At 45.7% G+C, this 20,320-nt stretch overlaps 1 pseudogene; it reads right to left on the bottom strand.

Moving 5' to 3' along the window:
• Positions 1-2,819: 2,819 nt before the first annotated feature.
• Positions 2,820-4,625, bottom strand: LOC149191742 (18S ribosomal RNA; annotated as a pseudogene).
• Positions 4,626-20,320: the final 15,695 nt, after the last annotated feature.

Below are 20,320 nucleotides of genomic sequence, written 5' to 3'. Positions count from 1 at the left end.
TCCAGACGACAATTTTTTATTTGCTTGGAGGTGGAAAATTTGGGGTTTCCACGCCACGACGGAAAAGGTGCCAAAGCCCAGGAAAATTGGGGTTTCCATGTCTCGCTCCGGTACCCAAAATTTGGGGTTTCCATGTTGCGCTCCATTGCCCAAAATTTGGGGTTTCCATGCTGCGACGAAAAAGGTGCCCAAGCATGGGAAAAATTGGGGTTTCCATGCCGTGCCCCGCGCCCAAAATTTGGGGTTTCCACATTGCGATGAAAAAGGCACCCAAAAATGGGAAAAATTAGGGTTTCCATGCTGCACCTCGGCATCCAAATTTTGGGATTTCCACCCAGTGCCTAAAATTTGGGGCTTCCACTCGGCACAAAAAAAAATTGGGGTTTCCATGTTCCGCTTAAAATTTGGGGTTTCCACCCGGCGCCTAAAATTTAGGGCTTTCACCCAGTGAAAAAAAAAAATTGGGGTTTCCAAGTCATGCCCCAGTGCCCAAACCTAGGGAAACTTGGGGTTTCCACGTCGCACCACGATCGAAATTGGTGGTGCCCAAGCCTGGGGAAACTTTGGGTTTCCATGTCGCACCAAAGCCTGGGAAACTTGGGGTTTCCATGTCATCCCACGGCCGAAACCGACGACACCCAAGTCTGGAGAAACTTGGGGTTTCCATGTCCTACCCTTGATGGAACTGCGAGTTTCCACATTTTACGACATGATGGAAACACAAGGTTTTCAACAATGCCCCAACATGGGGAACTTGGGGTTTCCATGACAATGCAAACCAGTTCACAAGTCTGCGAAACTTGGGGTGTTTTGAAACTGCTGCCCAAGTTTGGGGAACTCACGGTTTCCATGTCGCGGCACGGCTAGAACCACCGACGGAAACCACCCAAGTCTAGGAAACTTGGGGTTTCCATGTCGCATCACACCCTAAATCACCCAAGAGTCTATGGAACTTCATATTTCCATGTCGTGGGGCGACGAAAAGCCGCCAAAGTCTGGGAAACTCGGGGTGTCCATTTCATTGTGCGATGGAAACTACTACCCAAGTCAGTGGATACACAAGGTTTCCATTTCGTGTCACGGCAAAAATTGATACCCAACTTCAGGAAACGCAGGGTTCCCATGTTGCTCACACAGCGGCTAAAACTATTGCCCAAATCTGGGGAGCTTCGAGTTTCCATGTCATTGCGTGACAAGGAATAGGCACCCAAGTCTAGGGAGCTTTTGATTTCCATGTCATAGCGCGACAGGGAATGACTACCCAACTCTAGGGAGCTTCATGTTTCCATGTCATCACGTGACAAGGAACGACCACCCAAGTCCACCGAATACAGTGCTTTCCATTCCACGGCATGACGTAAACCACCCAATTATTGAAAGCACGGGTCTTCCATGTCCCACCATGACAGAAACTGTGACCTCGGTGCAGGGAACTTAGGTTTCCATGCTGCAAAATGAAAGATAACCACCAAAGTTTGCAGAACCCCGTGGCTTCTGTTTCATGGCATGAGGGAAACCACCTAATTTTGGGAACATCTGAGGTCTCCCACCTCTTCACACCCTCCCATATATGTTACGGCATGACACCCTTTCTAGCCTACAACATAACAAACGATAATCAAACAACCAAGAAAATAAATCACAACCTAAACTTGACCACTAGAAAAGACAAGGGCCGCAATGAGACTAGTGTCTGGAGCACATTACTGAGAGGTAAACAACCCCCCCATCCTGGCACAACACTTCAAACGACAAATATACTACTAACAAATCCACCCCGCTATTGTACCCATCCGTGTACAAAATACACAACAACCATTCTAGCGAGAAAGTCAACGAGGGTAAAGAATCAAACTCCAAACAGGAGTTGTCACAGGCCGACACTCAATTCTTTAGAAAGGAACAGGCCACAAAATACATTGATGGTGCAATGCCACTAAAGAGTGGGATGTCCTCAAAGTGCACACCATGAAGAAAAGAAATGACTGAGTCCCACAAAAAACCCACAATCCAAAGGGAGGAGCAAAGACACAACTTGCTACTTCTTTCCTTAGAAGGGGAGTGGCTCACAAGAGGATGAGGAATTCCCTCGACGAAAAAGGAACGAGATAAGATTGCCACCCTCATGCACATTGGCGGGGAAAATTTCGATCTCAATGGAGCTCAGACCGAGGGAGGGGTTTTTCATTACCTAGACACCCAACCCTTCCGCGAGGGCATATCAAGGAATAGTCGAGAGGACTAGGGTGGCTAGCCCAATGGGTTGAACTACTCTTCATCCATCCCATGCTGACCCCACCCCAACAATTTCCCCTCACAGAAGATTTGAGCTACCAGGCATGTGCAACCACTCCCTTGACCCAACCACCAACAAAAAATCTCACCCATTCAACACATCAACCACTGCCACCTTTTTGAGAGAACCAACTATGGATTCCCACATCCTTGGACCATGCCTTCCAATGATCAAAAGACTGAGCACTACCTCTATGAATGAATCTAAATTTATCCATCGTATTTCCCAAGCACCTCGACTACAACAACCATGCCCGACTGAACAGATCATTGGAAGGGCTCCCAAGAAACAAGCTTCTGAACCCCCTATAGAAACACATTGGGGGAAACAAAAACAAAGGATGGGTGGGAAAAGCACAAGCGTGGCTTGTAAGCACACATGAAAAAACAAGCATTACCTCAAGACAAGCAACCAACAATGTTCCCACCAAACACCAAACCTACTCCCATAGAGACACACCACACAGGCCCACATTGAAATCGAAACGCAACCAACCCGAACCAAAAAGGAAAACCCATGCTATCAATGATCCTACCGCAAGTTCACCTACAGTAACCTTGTTACGACTTCTCCTTCCTCTAAATGATAAGGTTCAATAAACTTCTCATGACATCGACGGTGGTGAACCACCATCATCGATGCAATCCAAACACTTCACTGGATCATTCTATCAGTAGGAGCGACGAGCGGTGTGTACAAATGGTAGGGACATATTCAACATCAGTTGATGACACATGTTTACTATGAATTCCTCATTCAAGATCAATAATTGCAATGGTCTATCCCCATCACGATGCAATTTGAGAAGATTTCTCGATCCTCTCAAACCCAAAAGAAAAACTCGTTCGTTGCATCAGTGTCGTGCGCGTGTGGCCCAGAGCATCTAAGGGCATCACAGACCTATTATTGCCTAAAACTTATATGGAATAAATGGCCATAGTCCCTCTAAGAAGCTGGCCGCGAAGGGGAACCTCCATGTAGCTAGTTAGAAGGCTGAGGTCTCATTCATTATCAAAATTAACAAGACAAATCGCTCCACCAAATAAGGTCGTCCATGCACCACCACCCACATAATCAAGAAAGATCTCTTAATCTATCAATCCTTACGATGTTTGGACCAGGTATGTTTCCCTGTGTTGAGTCAAATTAAGTTGCAGGCTCCACTCCTGGTGGTGCCCTTTTGTCAATTCCTTTAAGTTTTAGCCTTGTGACCATACTCCCCCTAGAACCCAAACACTCTGATTTCTCAGAAGGTGCTGGCGGAGTCCTTAGAGAAACATCCACTGATCCTTGGTCAGCATCGTTTATGGTTGAGACTAGGACGGTATCTAATCGTCTTCGAGCCCCCAACTTTGATTCTTGATTAATGAAAACATCCTTAGAAAATTCTTTCGCAGTGTTCCGTCTTTCATAAATCCAAGAATTTCACCTCTGACAATGAAATACGAATGCCCCCGACAGTCCTTATTAATCATTACTCCAGTCCTTAAGGCCAACACAATAGGACTAGATTCCTATCACATTATTCCATGCTAATGTATTCAGAGCATAAGCTTGCTTTGAGCACTCTAATTTTTTCAAAATAACAGTGTCAGAGCCACGACCAAACCAATTAAGGCTAGGAGCACGCTGCCAACAAAAGGGATGGAAGGGCAGGTGCACACCGAGTATGCGGACCGACCTTTACGACCCAAGATCCAACTACGATCTTTTTAACTACAACAACTTAAATATACGCTATTGGAGCTTGAATTACCACAGCTGCTGGCACAAGAATTTCCCTCCAATGGATCCTCATTAAGGGATTTAGAATATACTCATTCCAATTACCAGACTTGATAAGCCCAGTATTATTATTTATTGTCACTACCTCCCCATGTCAGGATTGGGTAATTTGTGTGCCTACTACCTTCCTTGGATGCAGTAGCCATTTCTCAGGCTCCCTCTCCGGAATTGGACCCTAATTCTCCATAACCCATCACCACCATTGTAGGCCTCTATCCTACCATCGAAAGTTGATAGGGTAGAATGAAGCATCGCCAGCACAAGCGTTGTGCGATCCGTCAAGTTATCATGATTTACAAGAGAAGCAGGCAAGCCTGCACCGACCTTTTATCTAAAAAAATGCATCCCTTCCAAAGAGTCAAGACTTGGTGCACATATTAGCTCTAGAATCACTACGGTTATCTGAGTAGTATGGTACCATAAAAAAACTATAACTAATTTAATGAGCGACCCATAGTTTCACAGTCTCAATTAGTTCATACATAGACATGTATGGCTTAATCTTTGAGACAAGCATATGACTACTGGTGGGATCAACCAGGTAGCACCCTCCTACTTCAAAGGGAATTCCGAGCACTCTCTTACCAAGAGCCAATGTGAACACCCATCAATTCAAAGAGATATCAAAATATTTTGTAAAAATTTTATGCCTTGCACCTCTTGCATCCCAAGAAGGAAGCACACGCATCATGCCAAGGACATGGCAAAAAAATTGGTAGACCTACCGATTCACAATGCAACAAGGCCACTTCGGAGTTTACAGCCATGCCCCAACCAACAAGAAAACGAGTGATCACTCACCCACTCCCTTGGAAATGCCTTGAAAAGCCTCCACACCTTGCACCGAGGCCACCTAGGATTCCACCCAGACAGCGGCAACGGTGGACCTCAATCTCCTGATCACCTGCAGCAGTCTCGATGCAAAGGAAATAAATGGAGAATGACCAACCATGGAACCTCTATATTATAATTGAGCCCCAACCCTCCCCACCCCGCACTGAGGCCACCTAGGAATCCACTAGGACAACAACAATGATGGACCTCGATCTCTCGATCACCTGTCGCAGCCTCGATGCGAAGGAAAAGGAAGGAAATAAAAAGAGGATGACCGACTGCAAATCCTATCATAGAGAGGCCATACAAACCTCCCCGCCCCACACTGATGCCACCTAGGAGTCCACCCAGACAATAGCAATAGTGGACCCCGATTGAATGATCACCTACGGTAACCTCGACACAAAGGCAAGGGACAGAAACAATATAAGACAAACCAAGCCCACAATCTCCCTTAGAAATGCCCCCCAACCCTCCCCTCCCCCCGCATAGAAGCCACCTAGGAGTCTACCCGAACAGTAGCAATGATGGACCTCGATTACATGATTGCCTATGGTAGCCTCAATGCAAAGGAAAAGGAAGGAAATAAAACAAAACTGACTAAGCCCACAACCTCTCTTATAAATTCCCCCCAACCCTCCCTACCCCACAACGAGGCCACCTAGGAGTCCACCTAGGCAGCAGCAACAGTGGACCTTGATCACTTGATCGCATGTAGCAACCATGATGCGAAGGCAAAGGAAGGAAATAAATGCAAATCAAGAGGCTCACTACACAATACAAGAACGTATCCAAACAGGAGGAGGGATCGGGCAGCTCTACACCCCATGAACCCTATGTACAGGCAACCTAGGAGATTGCCCATAGCTTTACCAACTAGACAATAAATAATTTTCACCTACAGCCACCTCCACGCAGAGGAGGGAGGTCGAAGCGTTCCACCTCGAAATCCTTCTTCCAGATAGCCCCCACCATAGACATAGTAAGCCTCCTCCCCATTGGACAACGACTGCATACACAATTGAAACAATAAATTCCCATAAATGTTGTGACTTAACATTTCCAACCGCAAAAACCTACCACACACGCAATATGCAAGGAAAAAGTTGACCACTCAATCAAACATATGGGCCAACACATCTATCAAAACCTTAAATCCAATGCAACCACTGACGATGTGCACTTTGACAGGAATGCCAACCATTAAGTTTACAATAAGGAGAACAACTCCTCACATCACCCAATGGAAAAAGCAAGCAAGAGGGAGGTAGGTGGTTTACAACCAAAACCCTTCCACTTTCCTCTTAAATGTATGCATCTCAACCAAAAATGCCAACACAGAAAGAGTACAAGCACAAGAAACTGACACCATAAATAGCCGAACAATGAAGAGGCTAGCCATCACAGGGAGCCACACCACAACAACCCTTACAACTCTAAGAACTTAGAGCAGAAGGGGAATTGTTCACATATGCCTCCCAAGACAAGCATGGCCAACACTACCGCTCATGTGCTACTGAGTGGGTATGGACAGAAGTTGAAAATAAACCACCCTACAAACGACTGAAGGTCGTTCTTTAGGAAAACTCGAAAAACCATCTCAATTATTGACCGACCTTTCACATGAAATGCAAAACCCTCCCCACCAAATAGGGAGGAGGTGAAAAATATAACGAGGAGAGAATTTCAATGGAGCCACACATGGCTGCCCACCCCAATCAAAATTTTATATTTGGAACAATAGAGTGGCATGATAGTGACATAGGCATTATTAACTTTTGGGGTTTCCATATGGGACCACAACAATGAAGGCTCAAAGGAGCACCGAGCAAACTTAAAATTTTTATTGTTTAGATGGGTACGAGGGATGGGGATGAGCATGGCCAACATTACCCCTAATGTGCTACTGAGTGGGGATAGAGAGAAGATGAAAACCAGCTACCCTACAAATGACCCAAGGCCATTGTTCAGGCAAACCTGACAAAACAACTCAGTTACCAACCCATCTTTCACATGGAAAGAAAACCTATCACTTGTATCATTTGGATGAGCACAAGGGACCACGATGAGCTAGGTAGCCACACCACAACAACCCATACAACTCCAAGAACTTAGAGAGGAGAAGGGGAATTGTTCACATATGCTTCCCGGGACATGCATGGCAAACATTACCGCTCATTTTCTACCGAGTGGGGATGGAGAGAAGATGATAATAGGCCACACTAAAAACGACCCAAGGCCATCGTTCAGGCAAACCTGAAAAAACAACTCAATTACCAACCCACCTTTCACATGAAAATAAAACATGTCACTTGTATCATTTGGATGAGCATGAGGGACTAGGATGAGCTAGGGAGCCACACCACAACAACCAATAAAACCCCAACAACTTAGAGAGTAGAAGGGGAATTGTTCACATATGCCTCCCTGGACAAGCATAGCCAACATTACCACTCATGTGCTACCAAGTGGGGATGGAGAGAAGATGAAAATCGGCCACCCTAGAAATGACCCAAGGCCATCGTTTAGGAAAACCATAAAAAACAACTTAATTACCAACCCACCTTTCACATGGAAAGAAAACATATCACTTGTATCATTTGGATGGACACAAGGGGACTAGGACAAGCTAGGGAGCCACACCAAAATAGCCCATACAATTCCAAGAACTTAGAGAGCAGAATGGGAATTGTTCACATATGCCTCCTGGGATAAGCATGGCCAACATTACCACTCATGTGCTACCGAGTGGGCATGGAAAGAAGATGAAAATCGGCCACCCTACAAATGACCCAAGGGCATCGTTCAGGCAAGCCCAAAAAAACAACTCAATTACCAACCCACCTAAAGCACGAAAAGAAAACTTATCACTTGTATCATTTGGATGAGCACGAGGGACCAAGATGAGCCTGAGAGCCACACCCCAACAACCCCTACAACTCCAATAACTTGAAGACCAAAAGGGGAATTTTTCACATATGCCTCCTAAGATGAGCATGGCCAACATTACTGCTCATGTGCTACTAAGTGGGGATGGAGAGAAGATGAAAATCGGCCTCCCTACAAATGACCCAAGGCCATCGTTCAGGAAAACCCAAAAAAACAACTCAATTACGAACCCACCTTTTAGACAGAAAGAAAACCTATCACTTGTATCATTTGGATGGACACAAGGGACTAGGACGAGCCCGGAAGCCACACCACAACAACCCATACAACTCCAAGAACTTGGAGAGTGAAAGGGGAATTGTTCACATATGCCTCCTGGAATGAGCATGGCCAACATTATCGCTCATGTGCTACCGAGTGGGGATGGAGAGAAGATGAAAATCAACCACCCTAAAAATGAACCAAGGCCATCATTCAGGCAAACCTAAAAAAACAACTCAATTACCAACCCACATTTCACACGGAAAGAAAACTTCTCACTTGTATCATTTCGATGGGCACAAGAGGACCAGGATGAGCTAGGGAGTCACACCACAACAACCCATACAACTCCAGGAACTTAGAGAGAAGAAGGGGAATTGTTCACATACGCCTCCCAGGACAAGCATGGCCAACATTACCACCCATGTGATACCAAGTGGGGATGGAGATAAGATGAAAATCTGCCACCCTACAAATGACCCAAGGCCATCGTTTAGGAAAGCCTGAAAAAACAACTCAATTACCAACCCACCTTTCACACCGAAAGAAAACTTGTCACTTGTATCATTTGGATGGGCACGAGGGACCAAGATGAGCCCGGGAGTCACACCACAACAACCCATACAACTCCAAGAACTTGGAAAGTAGAAGGGGAATTTTTCACATATGCCTCCCAGGATGAGCATGGATAACATTACCACTCATGTGCTACCAAGTGGGGATGGAGAGAAGATGAAAATCGGCCACCCTACAAATGACCCAAGGCCATCATTCAGGCAAACCTGAAAAACCAACTCAATTACCAACCCACCTTTCACATGAAAAGAAAACCTATCACTTGTATCATTTGGATGGGCATGAGGGACCTGGATGAGCATGGGAGACACACCACAACAACCCATACAACTCCAAAAAATTGGAGAGAAGAAGGGGAATTATTCACATATGCCTCCTGGGACAAGCATGGCCAACATTATTGGTCATGTGCTACCGAGTGGGGATGGAGAGAAGATGAAAATCAGCCACCCTACAAATTATTCAAGGCCATTCTTTAGGCAAACCCAAAAAAAAATCTCAATTACCAACCTATCTTTCACACAAAAATCCCACCGAGGGACCAAGATGAGCATGGCCAACATTACCACTCATGTGATACCGAGTGGGGATGGAGAGTAGACAAAAATGAACCACTCTAAAAATTACCCAAAGCCATCATTTAGGCAAAACCGAACAAAGATCCCAATTACCAGCCCACTTTTCACATGAAAGGAAAAAGCGCACCCAAACGAGTTTACATGGACGCCCCCACATGACCCGATCATACCCAACCAAACGCGTTTTCATGGGTGCCCTCACAAGACCCGACCCAACCCAACCCACCCGAACAAGTTTGCATGGGAGCCCACACATGACCAAAACGAAGGGAGAGCTAGGAAAACGAGCCACACGAACATGCAAAAAGCCCACCCAAGGTCACAACTTAGAAGTTTTGATACGGGCTCGTGCTCCCGGGCATGCCCTCACACTAAAAGACCTGACCAAATGAGTTTACATGAGCGCCCTCAAATGACCTTCCCGAATGAGTTTACATGGGCGCCCTAAAAAAACCCACTCGAATGAGTTTACACTGGTGCCATCGAACGACTTGCCTGAATGAGTTTACACAAATGCCCTCAAACAATCGGCCCGAATGAGTTTACATGAACACCCTCAAACGACCCTCCCAAACAAGTTTACACGGGCACCCTCAAACAACCCACCAGACGAGTTTACATAGGTCCCCACAAGATCGAAATGAAGGCACAAGGGAGAATCGGGAAAATGAGCTACACGAACATGCATACATCCCACCCCGGGTCATAACTTAGCATTTCTGATATGGGCTCGTGTGCCCGGGTGTGCCCTCACACTAAATGACTCGACTGAACGAGTTTACACGGGTGCCCTCAAATGACCCACCTAAACGATTTTACACAGGTGCCCTTGAACAACCCACCCAAACGAGTTTACATGGCCACCCTCAAACGACTACCTAGACAAGTTTACATGGCTGCCCACCCGACCAAAACAAAGGCACAAAGGAGAGTTGGGAAACCGAGCTACATAAAAGTTCACAAAGACCACCATAGGTCACAACTTAGCATTTTTGATACGGGCTCGTGTGCCCGGGCACGCCCTCACACTGAACGACCCAACCGAGCGAGTTTACACAAATGCCCTCAAATGACTCACCCGAACGAGTTTACATAGGCACCCTTGAATGACCTGCCCAAATGAGTTTACACGAATGCCTTCAAATGACCCACTTGAACGAGTTTACATAGATGCCCTCAAACGACCCGCCCAAACGAGTTTACATGGGCACCCTCAAACGAACCGCCCAAAAATTTTACATGGGAGCCCACATGACTAAAACGAAGGCTCAAGAGAGAGCTGGGAAAATGAGCTACATGAACATGCACAAAGCCCACCCTGGGTAAGAACTTAGCTTTTTTGATACGGGCTCGTGTGCCCGGGTGCTCCCTCACATTGAACAACCTGACTGAACGAGTTTACATGGGTGCCCTCAAATGATCCACCCGAAGGAGTTTACATGGGGGCCCTCGAACGACCTACTCGAACGCGTTTACACAGATGCCCTCAAATGACCGCCCGAACGAGTTTACATGGGCACCCACCCGATCGAAACGAAGGCACAAAGGAGAGCCGGGAAAACGAGCTACACAAAAGTGCGCAAAGCCCACCCCGGGTCACAACTTAGCATTTTTGATATGGGCTCGTGTACCCGGGCGTGCCCTCACACTAAACGACCCGACTGAATGAGCTTACACAGGTGCCCTCGAACGACCCACCCAAACGAGTTTACATGGGCACCCTCGAACGACCTACCTGAACGAATTTACACGAACGCCCTCAAATGACCCACCCAAATGAGTTTATAAGGATGCCCTCAGACGACCTACCCGAATGATTTTACACGGGTGCCGTCAAACAACCCACCTGATGAGTTCACATGGGTGCCCACACGATTGAAATGAAGGCATAAGGGAGAGTCGGGCAAATGAGCTACACGAACGTGCACAAAGCCCACCCAGGGTCACAACTTAGCATTTTTGATACGGGCTTGTGTGCTCAGGCATGCCCTCACACTGAGCGACCCAACCAAATGAGTTTACATGGGTACCCTCAAACGACCCGCCCGACTAAGTTTACATGGGCACCCTCGAACGACCCACCTGAATGAGTTTACATGGATGCCCTCAAACGACCCACCCGAACAAGTTTACGTGGGCGCCCACCCGACTGAAACAAAGGCACAAAGGAGAGTTAGGAAAACGAGCTACACGAAAGTGCACAAAGCCCACCCTGGGTCACAACATATTTTTATACAGGATCGTGTCTCCCGGTGCGCAGTCACACTGAATGACCCACCCAAACGAGTTTATGCAGGCGCCCTCGAATGACTCGCCCGAACAAGTTTACACAGGTGCCATCGAATTATGCGCCCGAATAAGTTTACATTAATGACCTCAAACAACCTTTCTGAATGAGTTTAAATGGATGCCCCCGAATGACCCACCCGAATGAGTTTACACGGACACCATCAAACGACCCGCCCGAATGAGTTTACGTGGGTGCCCACACGACTGAAACGAAGGCAAAAAGGAGAGCTAGGCAAATGAGCTACACGAACATGCACAAAGCCCACCCCCAATTCACAACATAGCATTTTTTATATAGGCTCATGTGCCCAGGGATGCCCTCACACTGAACAACCCGACCGAACGAGTTTACACGAGTGCCCTCGAATGACCCACCTGAACAAGTTTACACAGGTGTCCTCGAATGACCTGCCTAAACGAGTTTACACAAACAGCCTCAAATGACCCACCCAAATGGGTTTACATGGATGGCCTCAAATGACCCACCCAAACAAGTCTACATGGACATCCTCAAATGACCCACCTGACGAGTTTATATGGGCACCCACACCATTGAAACGAAGGCACAAGGGAGAGTCGTGCAAACGAGCTACACGAACGTGAACAAAGCCCACATCGGGTAACAACTTAGAATTTTTGATATAGGCTCATGTGCCAAGTGTGCCCTCACACGGAACGACCCGACTGAACGAGTTTACATGAATGCCATCAAATGACCCACCCGAATGAGCTTACACGAGTGCACTTGAATGACCCGCATGAATGAGCTTACACGAACACCCTCAAACAACCCGCCTGAATGACTCACCCGAATAAGTTTACACAGATGCCCTCAAACGACCCGCCTAAATGACCCACCTGAACGAGTTTACATGGATGCCCTCAAATGACCCGCTCGAACGAGCTTCCTAGACAAGTTTATACGGACGCCCTCAAATGACCCACCTGAAATAGTTTACATGGACACCCTCAAATGACCCACCCAAATGAGTTAACAGATGCCCTTAAAAAACCTGCCCGAATGACTTTACATGGGTACCCACACGGCCAAAACAAAGGCACAAGGGAGAGCCAGGCAAACGAGCTGCAAGAGCGTGCACAAAACCCACCCTGGGTCATAACTTTGCATTTTTGATACGGGCCTGTGTGCCCAGGTGCGCCTTCACACTGAATGACCTGATTGAACAAATTTACATGAATGCCCTCAAATTACCTGCCCGAACAAGTTTACACAAGTGCCCTCGAATGAACCGCCTGAATGAGTTTACATGAACGCCCTCAAATTACTCACCTGACCCGCCCGAATGAGTTTAAATGGATTTTGTTAAACGACCTACCCAAACACCCTGAAACGACCCACTTGAATGTGTTTACATAGACGCCCTCAAACAACTGACCCGAATGAGTTTACAGAGAGCGCTGAAACGACCCACCCAAATGCCCTGAAATGACCCACCCGAATGCCCTGAAATGACTAACTGGAATGAGTTTACACGGATGCCCTCAAACAACCTGCTCGAATGAGTTTACACAGATTCCCTCAAATGACCCACCTGAATGAGTTTGCATGGATGCCTTGAAACGGCCCACCCAAACGAGTTAACACAGATGCCCTCAAATGACTCGCTCGAACGACCTGCCCGAATGAGTTGACACATATGCCCTCAAGCAACTTGCCTAAAAGAGTTGACATGGACGTCGTCAAACAATCCGCCCGAACGAGTTGACATGGACACCCTAAAACAACCCGCCCAAACGAGTTTACATGGATGCGTACATGAGCTAAACGAAGGTACAAGGGAGAGCTAGGAAAACAAGCTGCACGAATATGCACAAAGCCCACCCTGGGTCACAACTTAGCATTTTATATATGGGCTCATGTGCCCGAGTGTGCCATCACACTAAATGACCCAACCAAATGAGTTTACATGAACGCTGTCAAACGACCTGCCTAAATGAGTTTACACAGGCACCCTCAAACGACCCATCTGAACGAGTTTACACAAGCACCCTCGAATGACCCGCCTGAACACGTTTACAAAAATGCCCTCAAACGACTCGCCTGAACGAGTTTACACAGATGCCCCCAAACAACCCACTTGAATGACCTGCCCAAATGAGTTTACACCGAGTCCCTCAAATGACTCGCCCGAACGAGTTTACATGGATGCCCTCAAATGACCCACCCAAACGCGTTTTAATGGGCACCCACACTACCGAAACGAAGGCACAAGGGAGAGCTGACAAACGAGTTGCACGAACATGCACAAAGCCCACCCCGGGTCACAACTTAGCATTTTTTATACGGGCTCATGTGCCCGGGCGTCGTCATCACACTGAATGACATGACCGAACAAGTTTACACAGACGCCCTCAAACGACCTGCCTAAATGATTTTACATGGAAAACGACCCTCCTAAACAAGTTCACATGGAAAACGACTCACCCGAATGATTTTACACAGCCACCCTCTAAAGACATGCCCGAACAAGTTTACACAGCCGCCCTCAAATGACCTGCCCAAACAAGTTTACATGGAAAATGACCTACCCGAATGAGTTTACACGGCCACCCTAAAATGACACACCTGAATGAGTTTACATGGCAAATGACCTTCCCGAACGAGTTTACACGGGCACCCTCAAATGAACTACCCGAACACGTTTACATGGAAAAAGACCCACCCAAATGAGTTTACATGGTAAGTGACCCTCAAACGACCCACCTGAATGATTTTACATGGAAAATGACCCTCCCGAATGAGTTTACATGAGTGCCCTCAAATGACCTGCCCGAACGATTTTACATGGCAAATGACTCGCCCGAACGATTTTATGTAGGCACGCTCAAATGACACGCCTAAACAAGTTTACATAGAAAACGACCCGCCCGAATGAGTTTACACAGGAAAACGAACCACCTGAATGAGTTTACATGGGAAAACGACCCGACCAAACGAGTTTACATGGGCAAACAACCCGCCCGAACGAGTTTACGTGGGCTTCGAAAAATGGGCCACACGAACATGCACAACGCCCACCCCCAATCACAACTTAGCATTTTTGATATGGGCACGTGTACCCTAGGCACCCTCACACAACACGACCCAACCTAACTCGACCTACCCGAATGCATTTTCACATGCAGCCACACATGACACATCCCCACCTGCCTGAACAAAATTTGGGGTTTCCATGGGTGCACGACTCGAACAAAATTTGGGTTTCCCGTGGGTGCACAACTCAAATGAAGGCACAAGGGAGCGTCAGGAAAATGAGCCACACGAACATGCAGAAGACACACAAGAGGTCACGACACAACATTTTTGGCACGGCCACGTGTGCCCGGGCACCCACACACAACACGACACGACCCGACCAGCCCTAGGCAAGCCAGCCTGAACCTTCTAAACATGTTTACACGAGCACCCACACATGACACTACCTGACCTGCCTAAATGAAATTTGGGGCTTCATGGGTGCACAACCCGAAATTGTTTTTGGGTTTCCATGGGTTGCATGACCCGAACGAAGGCACAAGTGAGTTTTAGGAAAACAGGCTGCATGAATGTGCAGACGACACATAGGGGGTCACAACCTAACATTTTTGGCACGACCACGTGTGCCTGAGCACCCACACATGGCATGGCATGACTGACCTGCCTGAACGGGTTCACACGGGCACCCACACACGACACGACATGACCCAACCTGCTCAAACGAAATTTGGGGTTTCCATGGGTGCACGACTTGAACGAAGGCATGAGGGAGCGTCGGGAAAACGAGTCACACGAACGTGCAGAAGGCACATGGGGAGTCACATTTTAACACTTTTTACACGGCCAATGTTCCCGAGCACCCACACACAGCATGTCATGAGCCGACCCAAATCACCCAAACAAATTTGCATGGGCACCCACACATGACACGACTCGACCCACCCAAACGAAATTTTGGGTTTCTATGCGTGCACAGCCCAAAAAAAATTTGGGGTTTCCATGGGTGCACGACCCAAACAAATGCATGAGGGAGCATTGGGAAAACGGGTTGTACAAATATGTAGAAGACACATGGGCGGTGACGACTTAGAATTTTTGGCACGACCACTTGTGCTTGGGCACCCACACATGGCACAACATGACCCGACCCACTGAAATGAAATTTTGGGTTTCGATGGGTGCACGACCCGAACAAAGGCATGATGGAGCATCAGGAAAATAGGCCACACAAACATGCAAAAGAAACATAGGTGATCATGACTTAGAACTTTTAGCATGGCCACGTGTCCCCAGGCACCCACACATGGCACAACATGACCTGACCCACCCTAGGAGAGTCAAGACGACCAGCATGAATGAAATTTTGGGTTTCCATGGGTGCATGATCAAACAAAGGAATGAGGGAGTGTCAGGCAAACAGATCGCATGAATGTGCAGAAGGCACATGAGCGGTCATGACTTAGCATTTCTGGCATGGCCACATGTGCTCAGGCGCTCACACAGGGCACGACACTGCACGATCCAGTCCGCTTGAAAAAAATTTATGGTTTGAATGGGCACATGACCCGAACAAAGGCACGAGGGTAGGAATATATTTGACCCTAATACATAAATATACCCGGTGTAACATGCCCTTAAGTTCTTCAACATTTTCTTTTAACTCTTCGACTCACCTATAACACTTTAACATGTGTTAGGCCTATTTCAATGAGCAAGAAACTCAATGATAAATATAATATATATATATATATATATATATATATATATATATATATATATATATCTTGAATAAATACAAATATCAAAAGTACATTTAAGAAGACCGAACTCAGTTACACTTTTTTCAACACCCACTCTTAACTAGGGAGGTATTCATAAATCATTACAAGGTGTTTGGCTATTTCTCAATATTGAGTAATTCACATAAGAGAAACCGGATTGGCAACCCATCTGTTATAGCATCATAGTAGCCAACATTGTTCATAGCAAGGCCTTGACTAATAGCTTTATCTCTCATAAGATCATAGCACAATTTTGGTGAGACCAATGGCTTATAAACACCTTATTCATTATCTCTCAAGGTACATACCCACCCAGGTGTTCCTTGAGTATGACCTTCTAGGACAATTCTTGCCTTGGGTTTCCAACCCTCAAAGAATATCACTCCTCTTGCCTAATCTTCTCTTGGATTCCCTACACATCCTCAAAAAGCATCAGATGCCAGATGATTACCCAATCCTCCCATTATTTCTTGCCAAGTGAAGACAAGAATGTTGTGTCTATCTCTTCCTCTTGATTGAGGAAGACATGGCCAAGTTTCCTCTGACAATGAACTTTCCCAAGCTCCTTTGTAGTTGGGAACTTGTTAGAACTCCCTCTTAGCTAGGGACTTGTCCATTCATCAACATCGTCTTCTTCATGGGTCCTTCAGCTGCTTTATCTCCTTCTTTCCTTCGATGTCATGAAGTCTTTTTTTGAACTTCTTCTTGGCATGGTACCAACCATCGATCACTTTCCCTCCTGGTTTTTCATGTCATTGCTCCATTCGTGGAAAGTGGTCTTCCTTATATATATCAGGTCCTTTCTGTCATCTAGCTACTCCTTTGTCATCTTGTCTATCCTTAATAATACTTATCACATGGATGCTTAGTTGTACTTGTTTGTTCCCATACTTTGATTTAGCAGCCCTTCATGACTTCATCATGATATTGCTTCAACATCAAATGGTGCTTTTGTTGGATGTCTTCTTCATCATGACATATTTGTAGAGTTGAATTGGTTATCTGCACCTTACTATCACTAAGGCCTTCGTAGGTGTCAAGGGTCCTTTGATCTTTTTCTTCCTTTGTCAGAGTTTCCATGCCTTCTTTCAAGAGATGTTGAGGAACCTTGTCAAATAGTGATTCTTTGTGACCACGATGTTCTTCACATGCTTGATCTCTTTCTTCATTTGCTTCTTTTTGGATTGATCAGTCAACCACCTTATACTCTTGATGAGAGCACTTCTTCGTGTTGACCTTTACTCCATTGTAGTACATGCCTCCGAGCATATCGTTGGTGAAAGAGATCCTTTTATTCTTGAACATGACTCTAGAAAGTTTCCCATGACCCAATATATATGATGACATGACTTAAACGTTGATGCATACATACCTCATCTCGATTATGATTTTATCATCTCAGCTTTATTTGATAGTTCTCCTCAATTGGCATAGCCTTTCTTACTTCATCTGCTATCGCCTGTATATCATCCTTTCTTTAATCCAATAAATGGGACTCCTAATGAGACATCTACCCCCTTATGTACAAACCTTATTTTGAAGATTCTATCAGAGGATCTTGAAGACCCTTAACTTGCTTCCTTTGTTGATGGAGGCCTTCTAAGAATTTTGATAACGATCAACCATTTTTTCATCGTGGATGAGACCCTATAATAGGTAAGCTCCTTCTATGTGAATATCTTGAGCTATGTCTACACCATGCTCCTATATTCTAGAAGATATCTTTAACCATGCAATATGTTCTATTTCTATATGCTCCTATACTACTCAAAACATTGAAATAAGACTTTAAGCAAAGAGGTTGATTTAGTCATAGGAAGATCTTCCTTATTTTTCTTCTTGTCTTCTTCTTTCACTTCTTGAGTTACATGAGATTCTTCCATTTTTCTCTTGTTGTTGTTGTCCTTCTTAAGTTGAGGACAATCCCTTTTGTAGCATCCATATTCTTGGCATCAAAATCATTGGACTTTGGACATGTAGTGGTCCCAACCAATTTGTTACTTTCCTTGCAAAAAGACATTCATGTATACTCAGAAGGGGACATATACTTACTTGATAGAGTTTGAGATGTAGTGAACTTGCTTTCTTCTTAAAGACTTGATGGCTTGTCTTCCTTAAATCTTGATGTTCTTCAAGTTTCTTTCTTCAAATGGACTTGCTTGATGACTTGACTCGTAGTGCCTTTCATTTTTCAAGATGGTGTAGCTTGATGTAGGTCCCTCTTTGATTTATTCTTATTGTAGGTGCCTTTATAAAAGGCATTTCTTCTTGCTTTGCAGTCTTCCATGGTGAATGATAGATGGTAGACCTTCTTGTCCTTGATGTGATTAAGACTTCTTGGCTTGATGCTTCAATCTTGTAGATGTTCTTGAGATTCCCTTTCCTTGATGTCTCACCTTAGCATCGATACCATGTTGAAGAATCTGGGGCAATGGGGTATAGTGGGATTCTTCTAGAATCGATAACAATTTGTGAATATATTTTACAATTTATCTTGTTAGCTTAATCTTCTTCTCTTCTTATTAATGCATGTGTGCTTACTTCATCAAACTGGTGCCAAAAACATAAGAACAAGAGCACAAGATGTTGGCTCTTTGTCAGGGCAAAACCTCTCTCTCTTAGCATAAATTTGTCTTATTGAAGCCTGTTATTGATCACTACCAAGCCCTAGATCCTTAAGAAGAATATCCTCCAAGCACAAGCCAAGTCCTACCTCATCTTTTGACTTTGTTTCTTTGGCACTTCGTTCCCCGACACTTAGTGAGATCCTTTACCAATGAAGAAACCTTCATTCTCTTGACCAACAGAGCCTTTTTCTTGATGTGAAGTTGTAGACTCAATGTCCGTGTGCTTGCGCTGCGACTTTCGTCGTGGGAGGGACACGAAAACACCAAGTTTACTGTTTTTGGGTGATTTCCATCATGACAAGACATGAAAACCCCAAATTTCCCACACTTGGGGGGCTTTTGACAAGGCATGTCACACTCCTACACTAGCGGCACACTTCCAACCATACTATAGGAGGTGCGACACAACCGACCACTTTATTTTCACCAATACTTGCGATCATGGACTACGCCTAACTTTCAGTACTTAGTTCATTTTCTTCTTTACCAAGTATTATTTTTTCCTTTATAACAAAGTGAAAACCATTAACATTCACCATAAACAACATTAACACATATAAATGCACAATAGTATAAAGGGAGGGGCAACTCCCTATAATGAGTCTGCCCGAATAATCAATATATATATGTGTGTGTGTGTTAAATCTTGAGGAAACCCCAAATTTACACTTAGCCAATTTTTACATTCATCGGCAAACTTTGTTGCCTAGCTCGTCAGTACGCCCGAATGGTCATCGCAAGTTCTGCCCAACTCTCTGTTTACCCTTGAATGCATTCGTTCAGCTCGTCATGCCGTTTGGCCAACTTGGGCGCCCTCCCCGTGTCACCGTGCACACCTACTCGACATGTCCGCATGTTGGTCGCCTTCGTTCACAACCCATCACACTTTGTTTTGTTTCACCTCCATGTCATTTGCCCAACTTGGGCACCCACCCGTGTCATCGTGCACACCTGCCCGACCGCACCTCCACACATGTCAGTTACACCTCACTATTTTGCAAACCAACACACCGTTCAACTCATTCAATGCTTCCACCATTCAGTGGGCATGCCTTCATGTCACCCTGCACAAACCACCATTCAGCTTGAACCGAGAATGCCCACCCATAGGTCAACCTACACACTCGTTTAGTCCAACTGATGTTCCATTCGACAGGCACACACACCCATGTTTCCCTTCCCGAACCCACCACCAAGTTCTCTGCCTTGTTCACCCTTTGGTCCCCCCATCGTGCGGGCACATCCACATGCCTAACCACAAAACTCTCGAAGACTTCAGCTCGCACTTCAACTTGTTGTTCGTCCAAGTGATCTGCCTCTCCAACCAACTCGCCTCTGTCTATGTATATGCATTCACATCATAGCGTGGGGGCATCAAGCTCACCCACCAACATACACACAATCAT

The sequence above is a fragment of the Pinus tabuliformis genome, chromosome 2_2, assembly GCF_031772625.1.
Source record: "Pinus tabuliformis cultivar Carrire ecotype Pingquan chromosome 2_2, CPIR1, whole genome shotgun sequence".
Classification (NCBI taxonomy): Eukaryota; Viridiplantae; Streptophyta; class Pinopsida; order Pinales; family Pinaceae; genus Pinus; species Pinus tabuliformis.
Note: the sequence above shows the minus strand (reverse complement) of the source record. Positions and strands in the feature narration are given on the sequence as shown.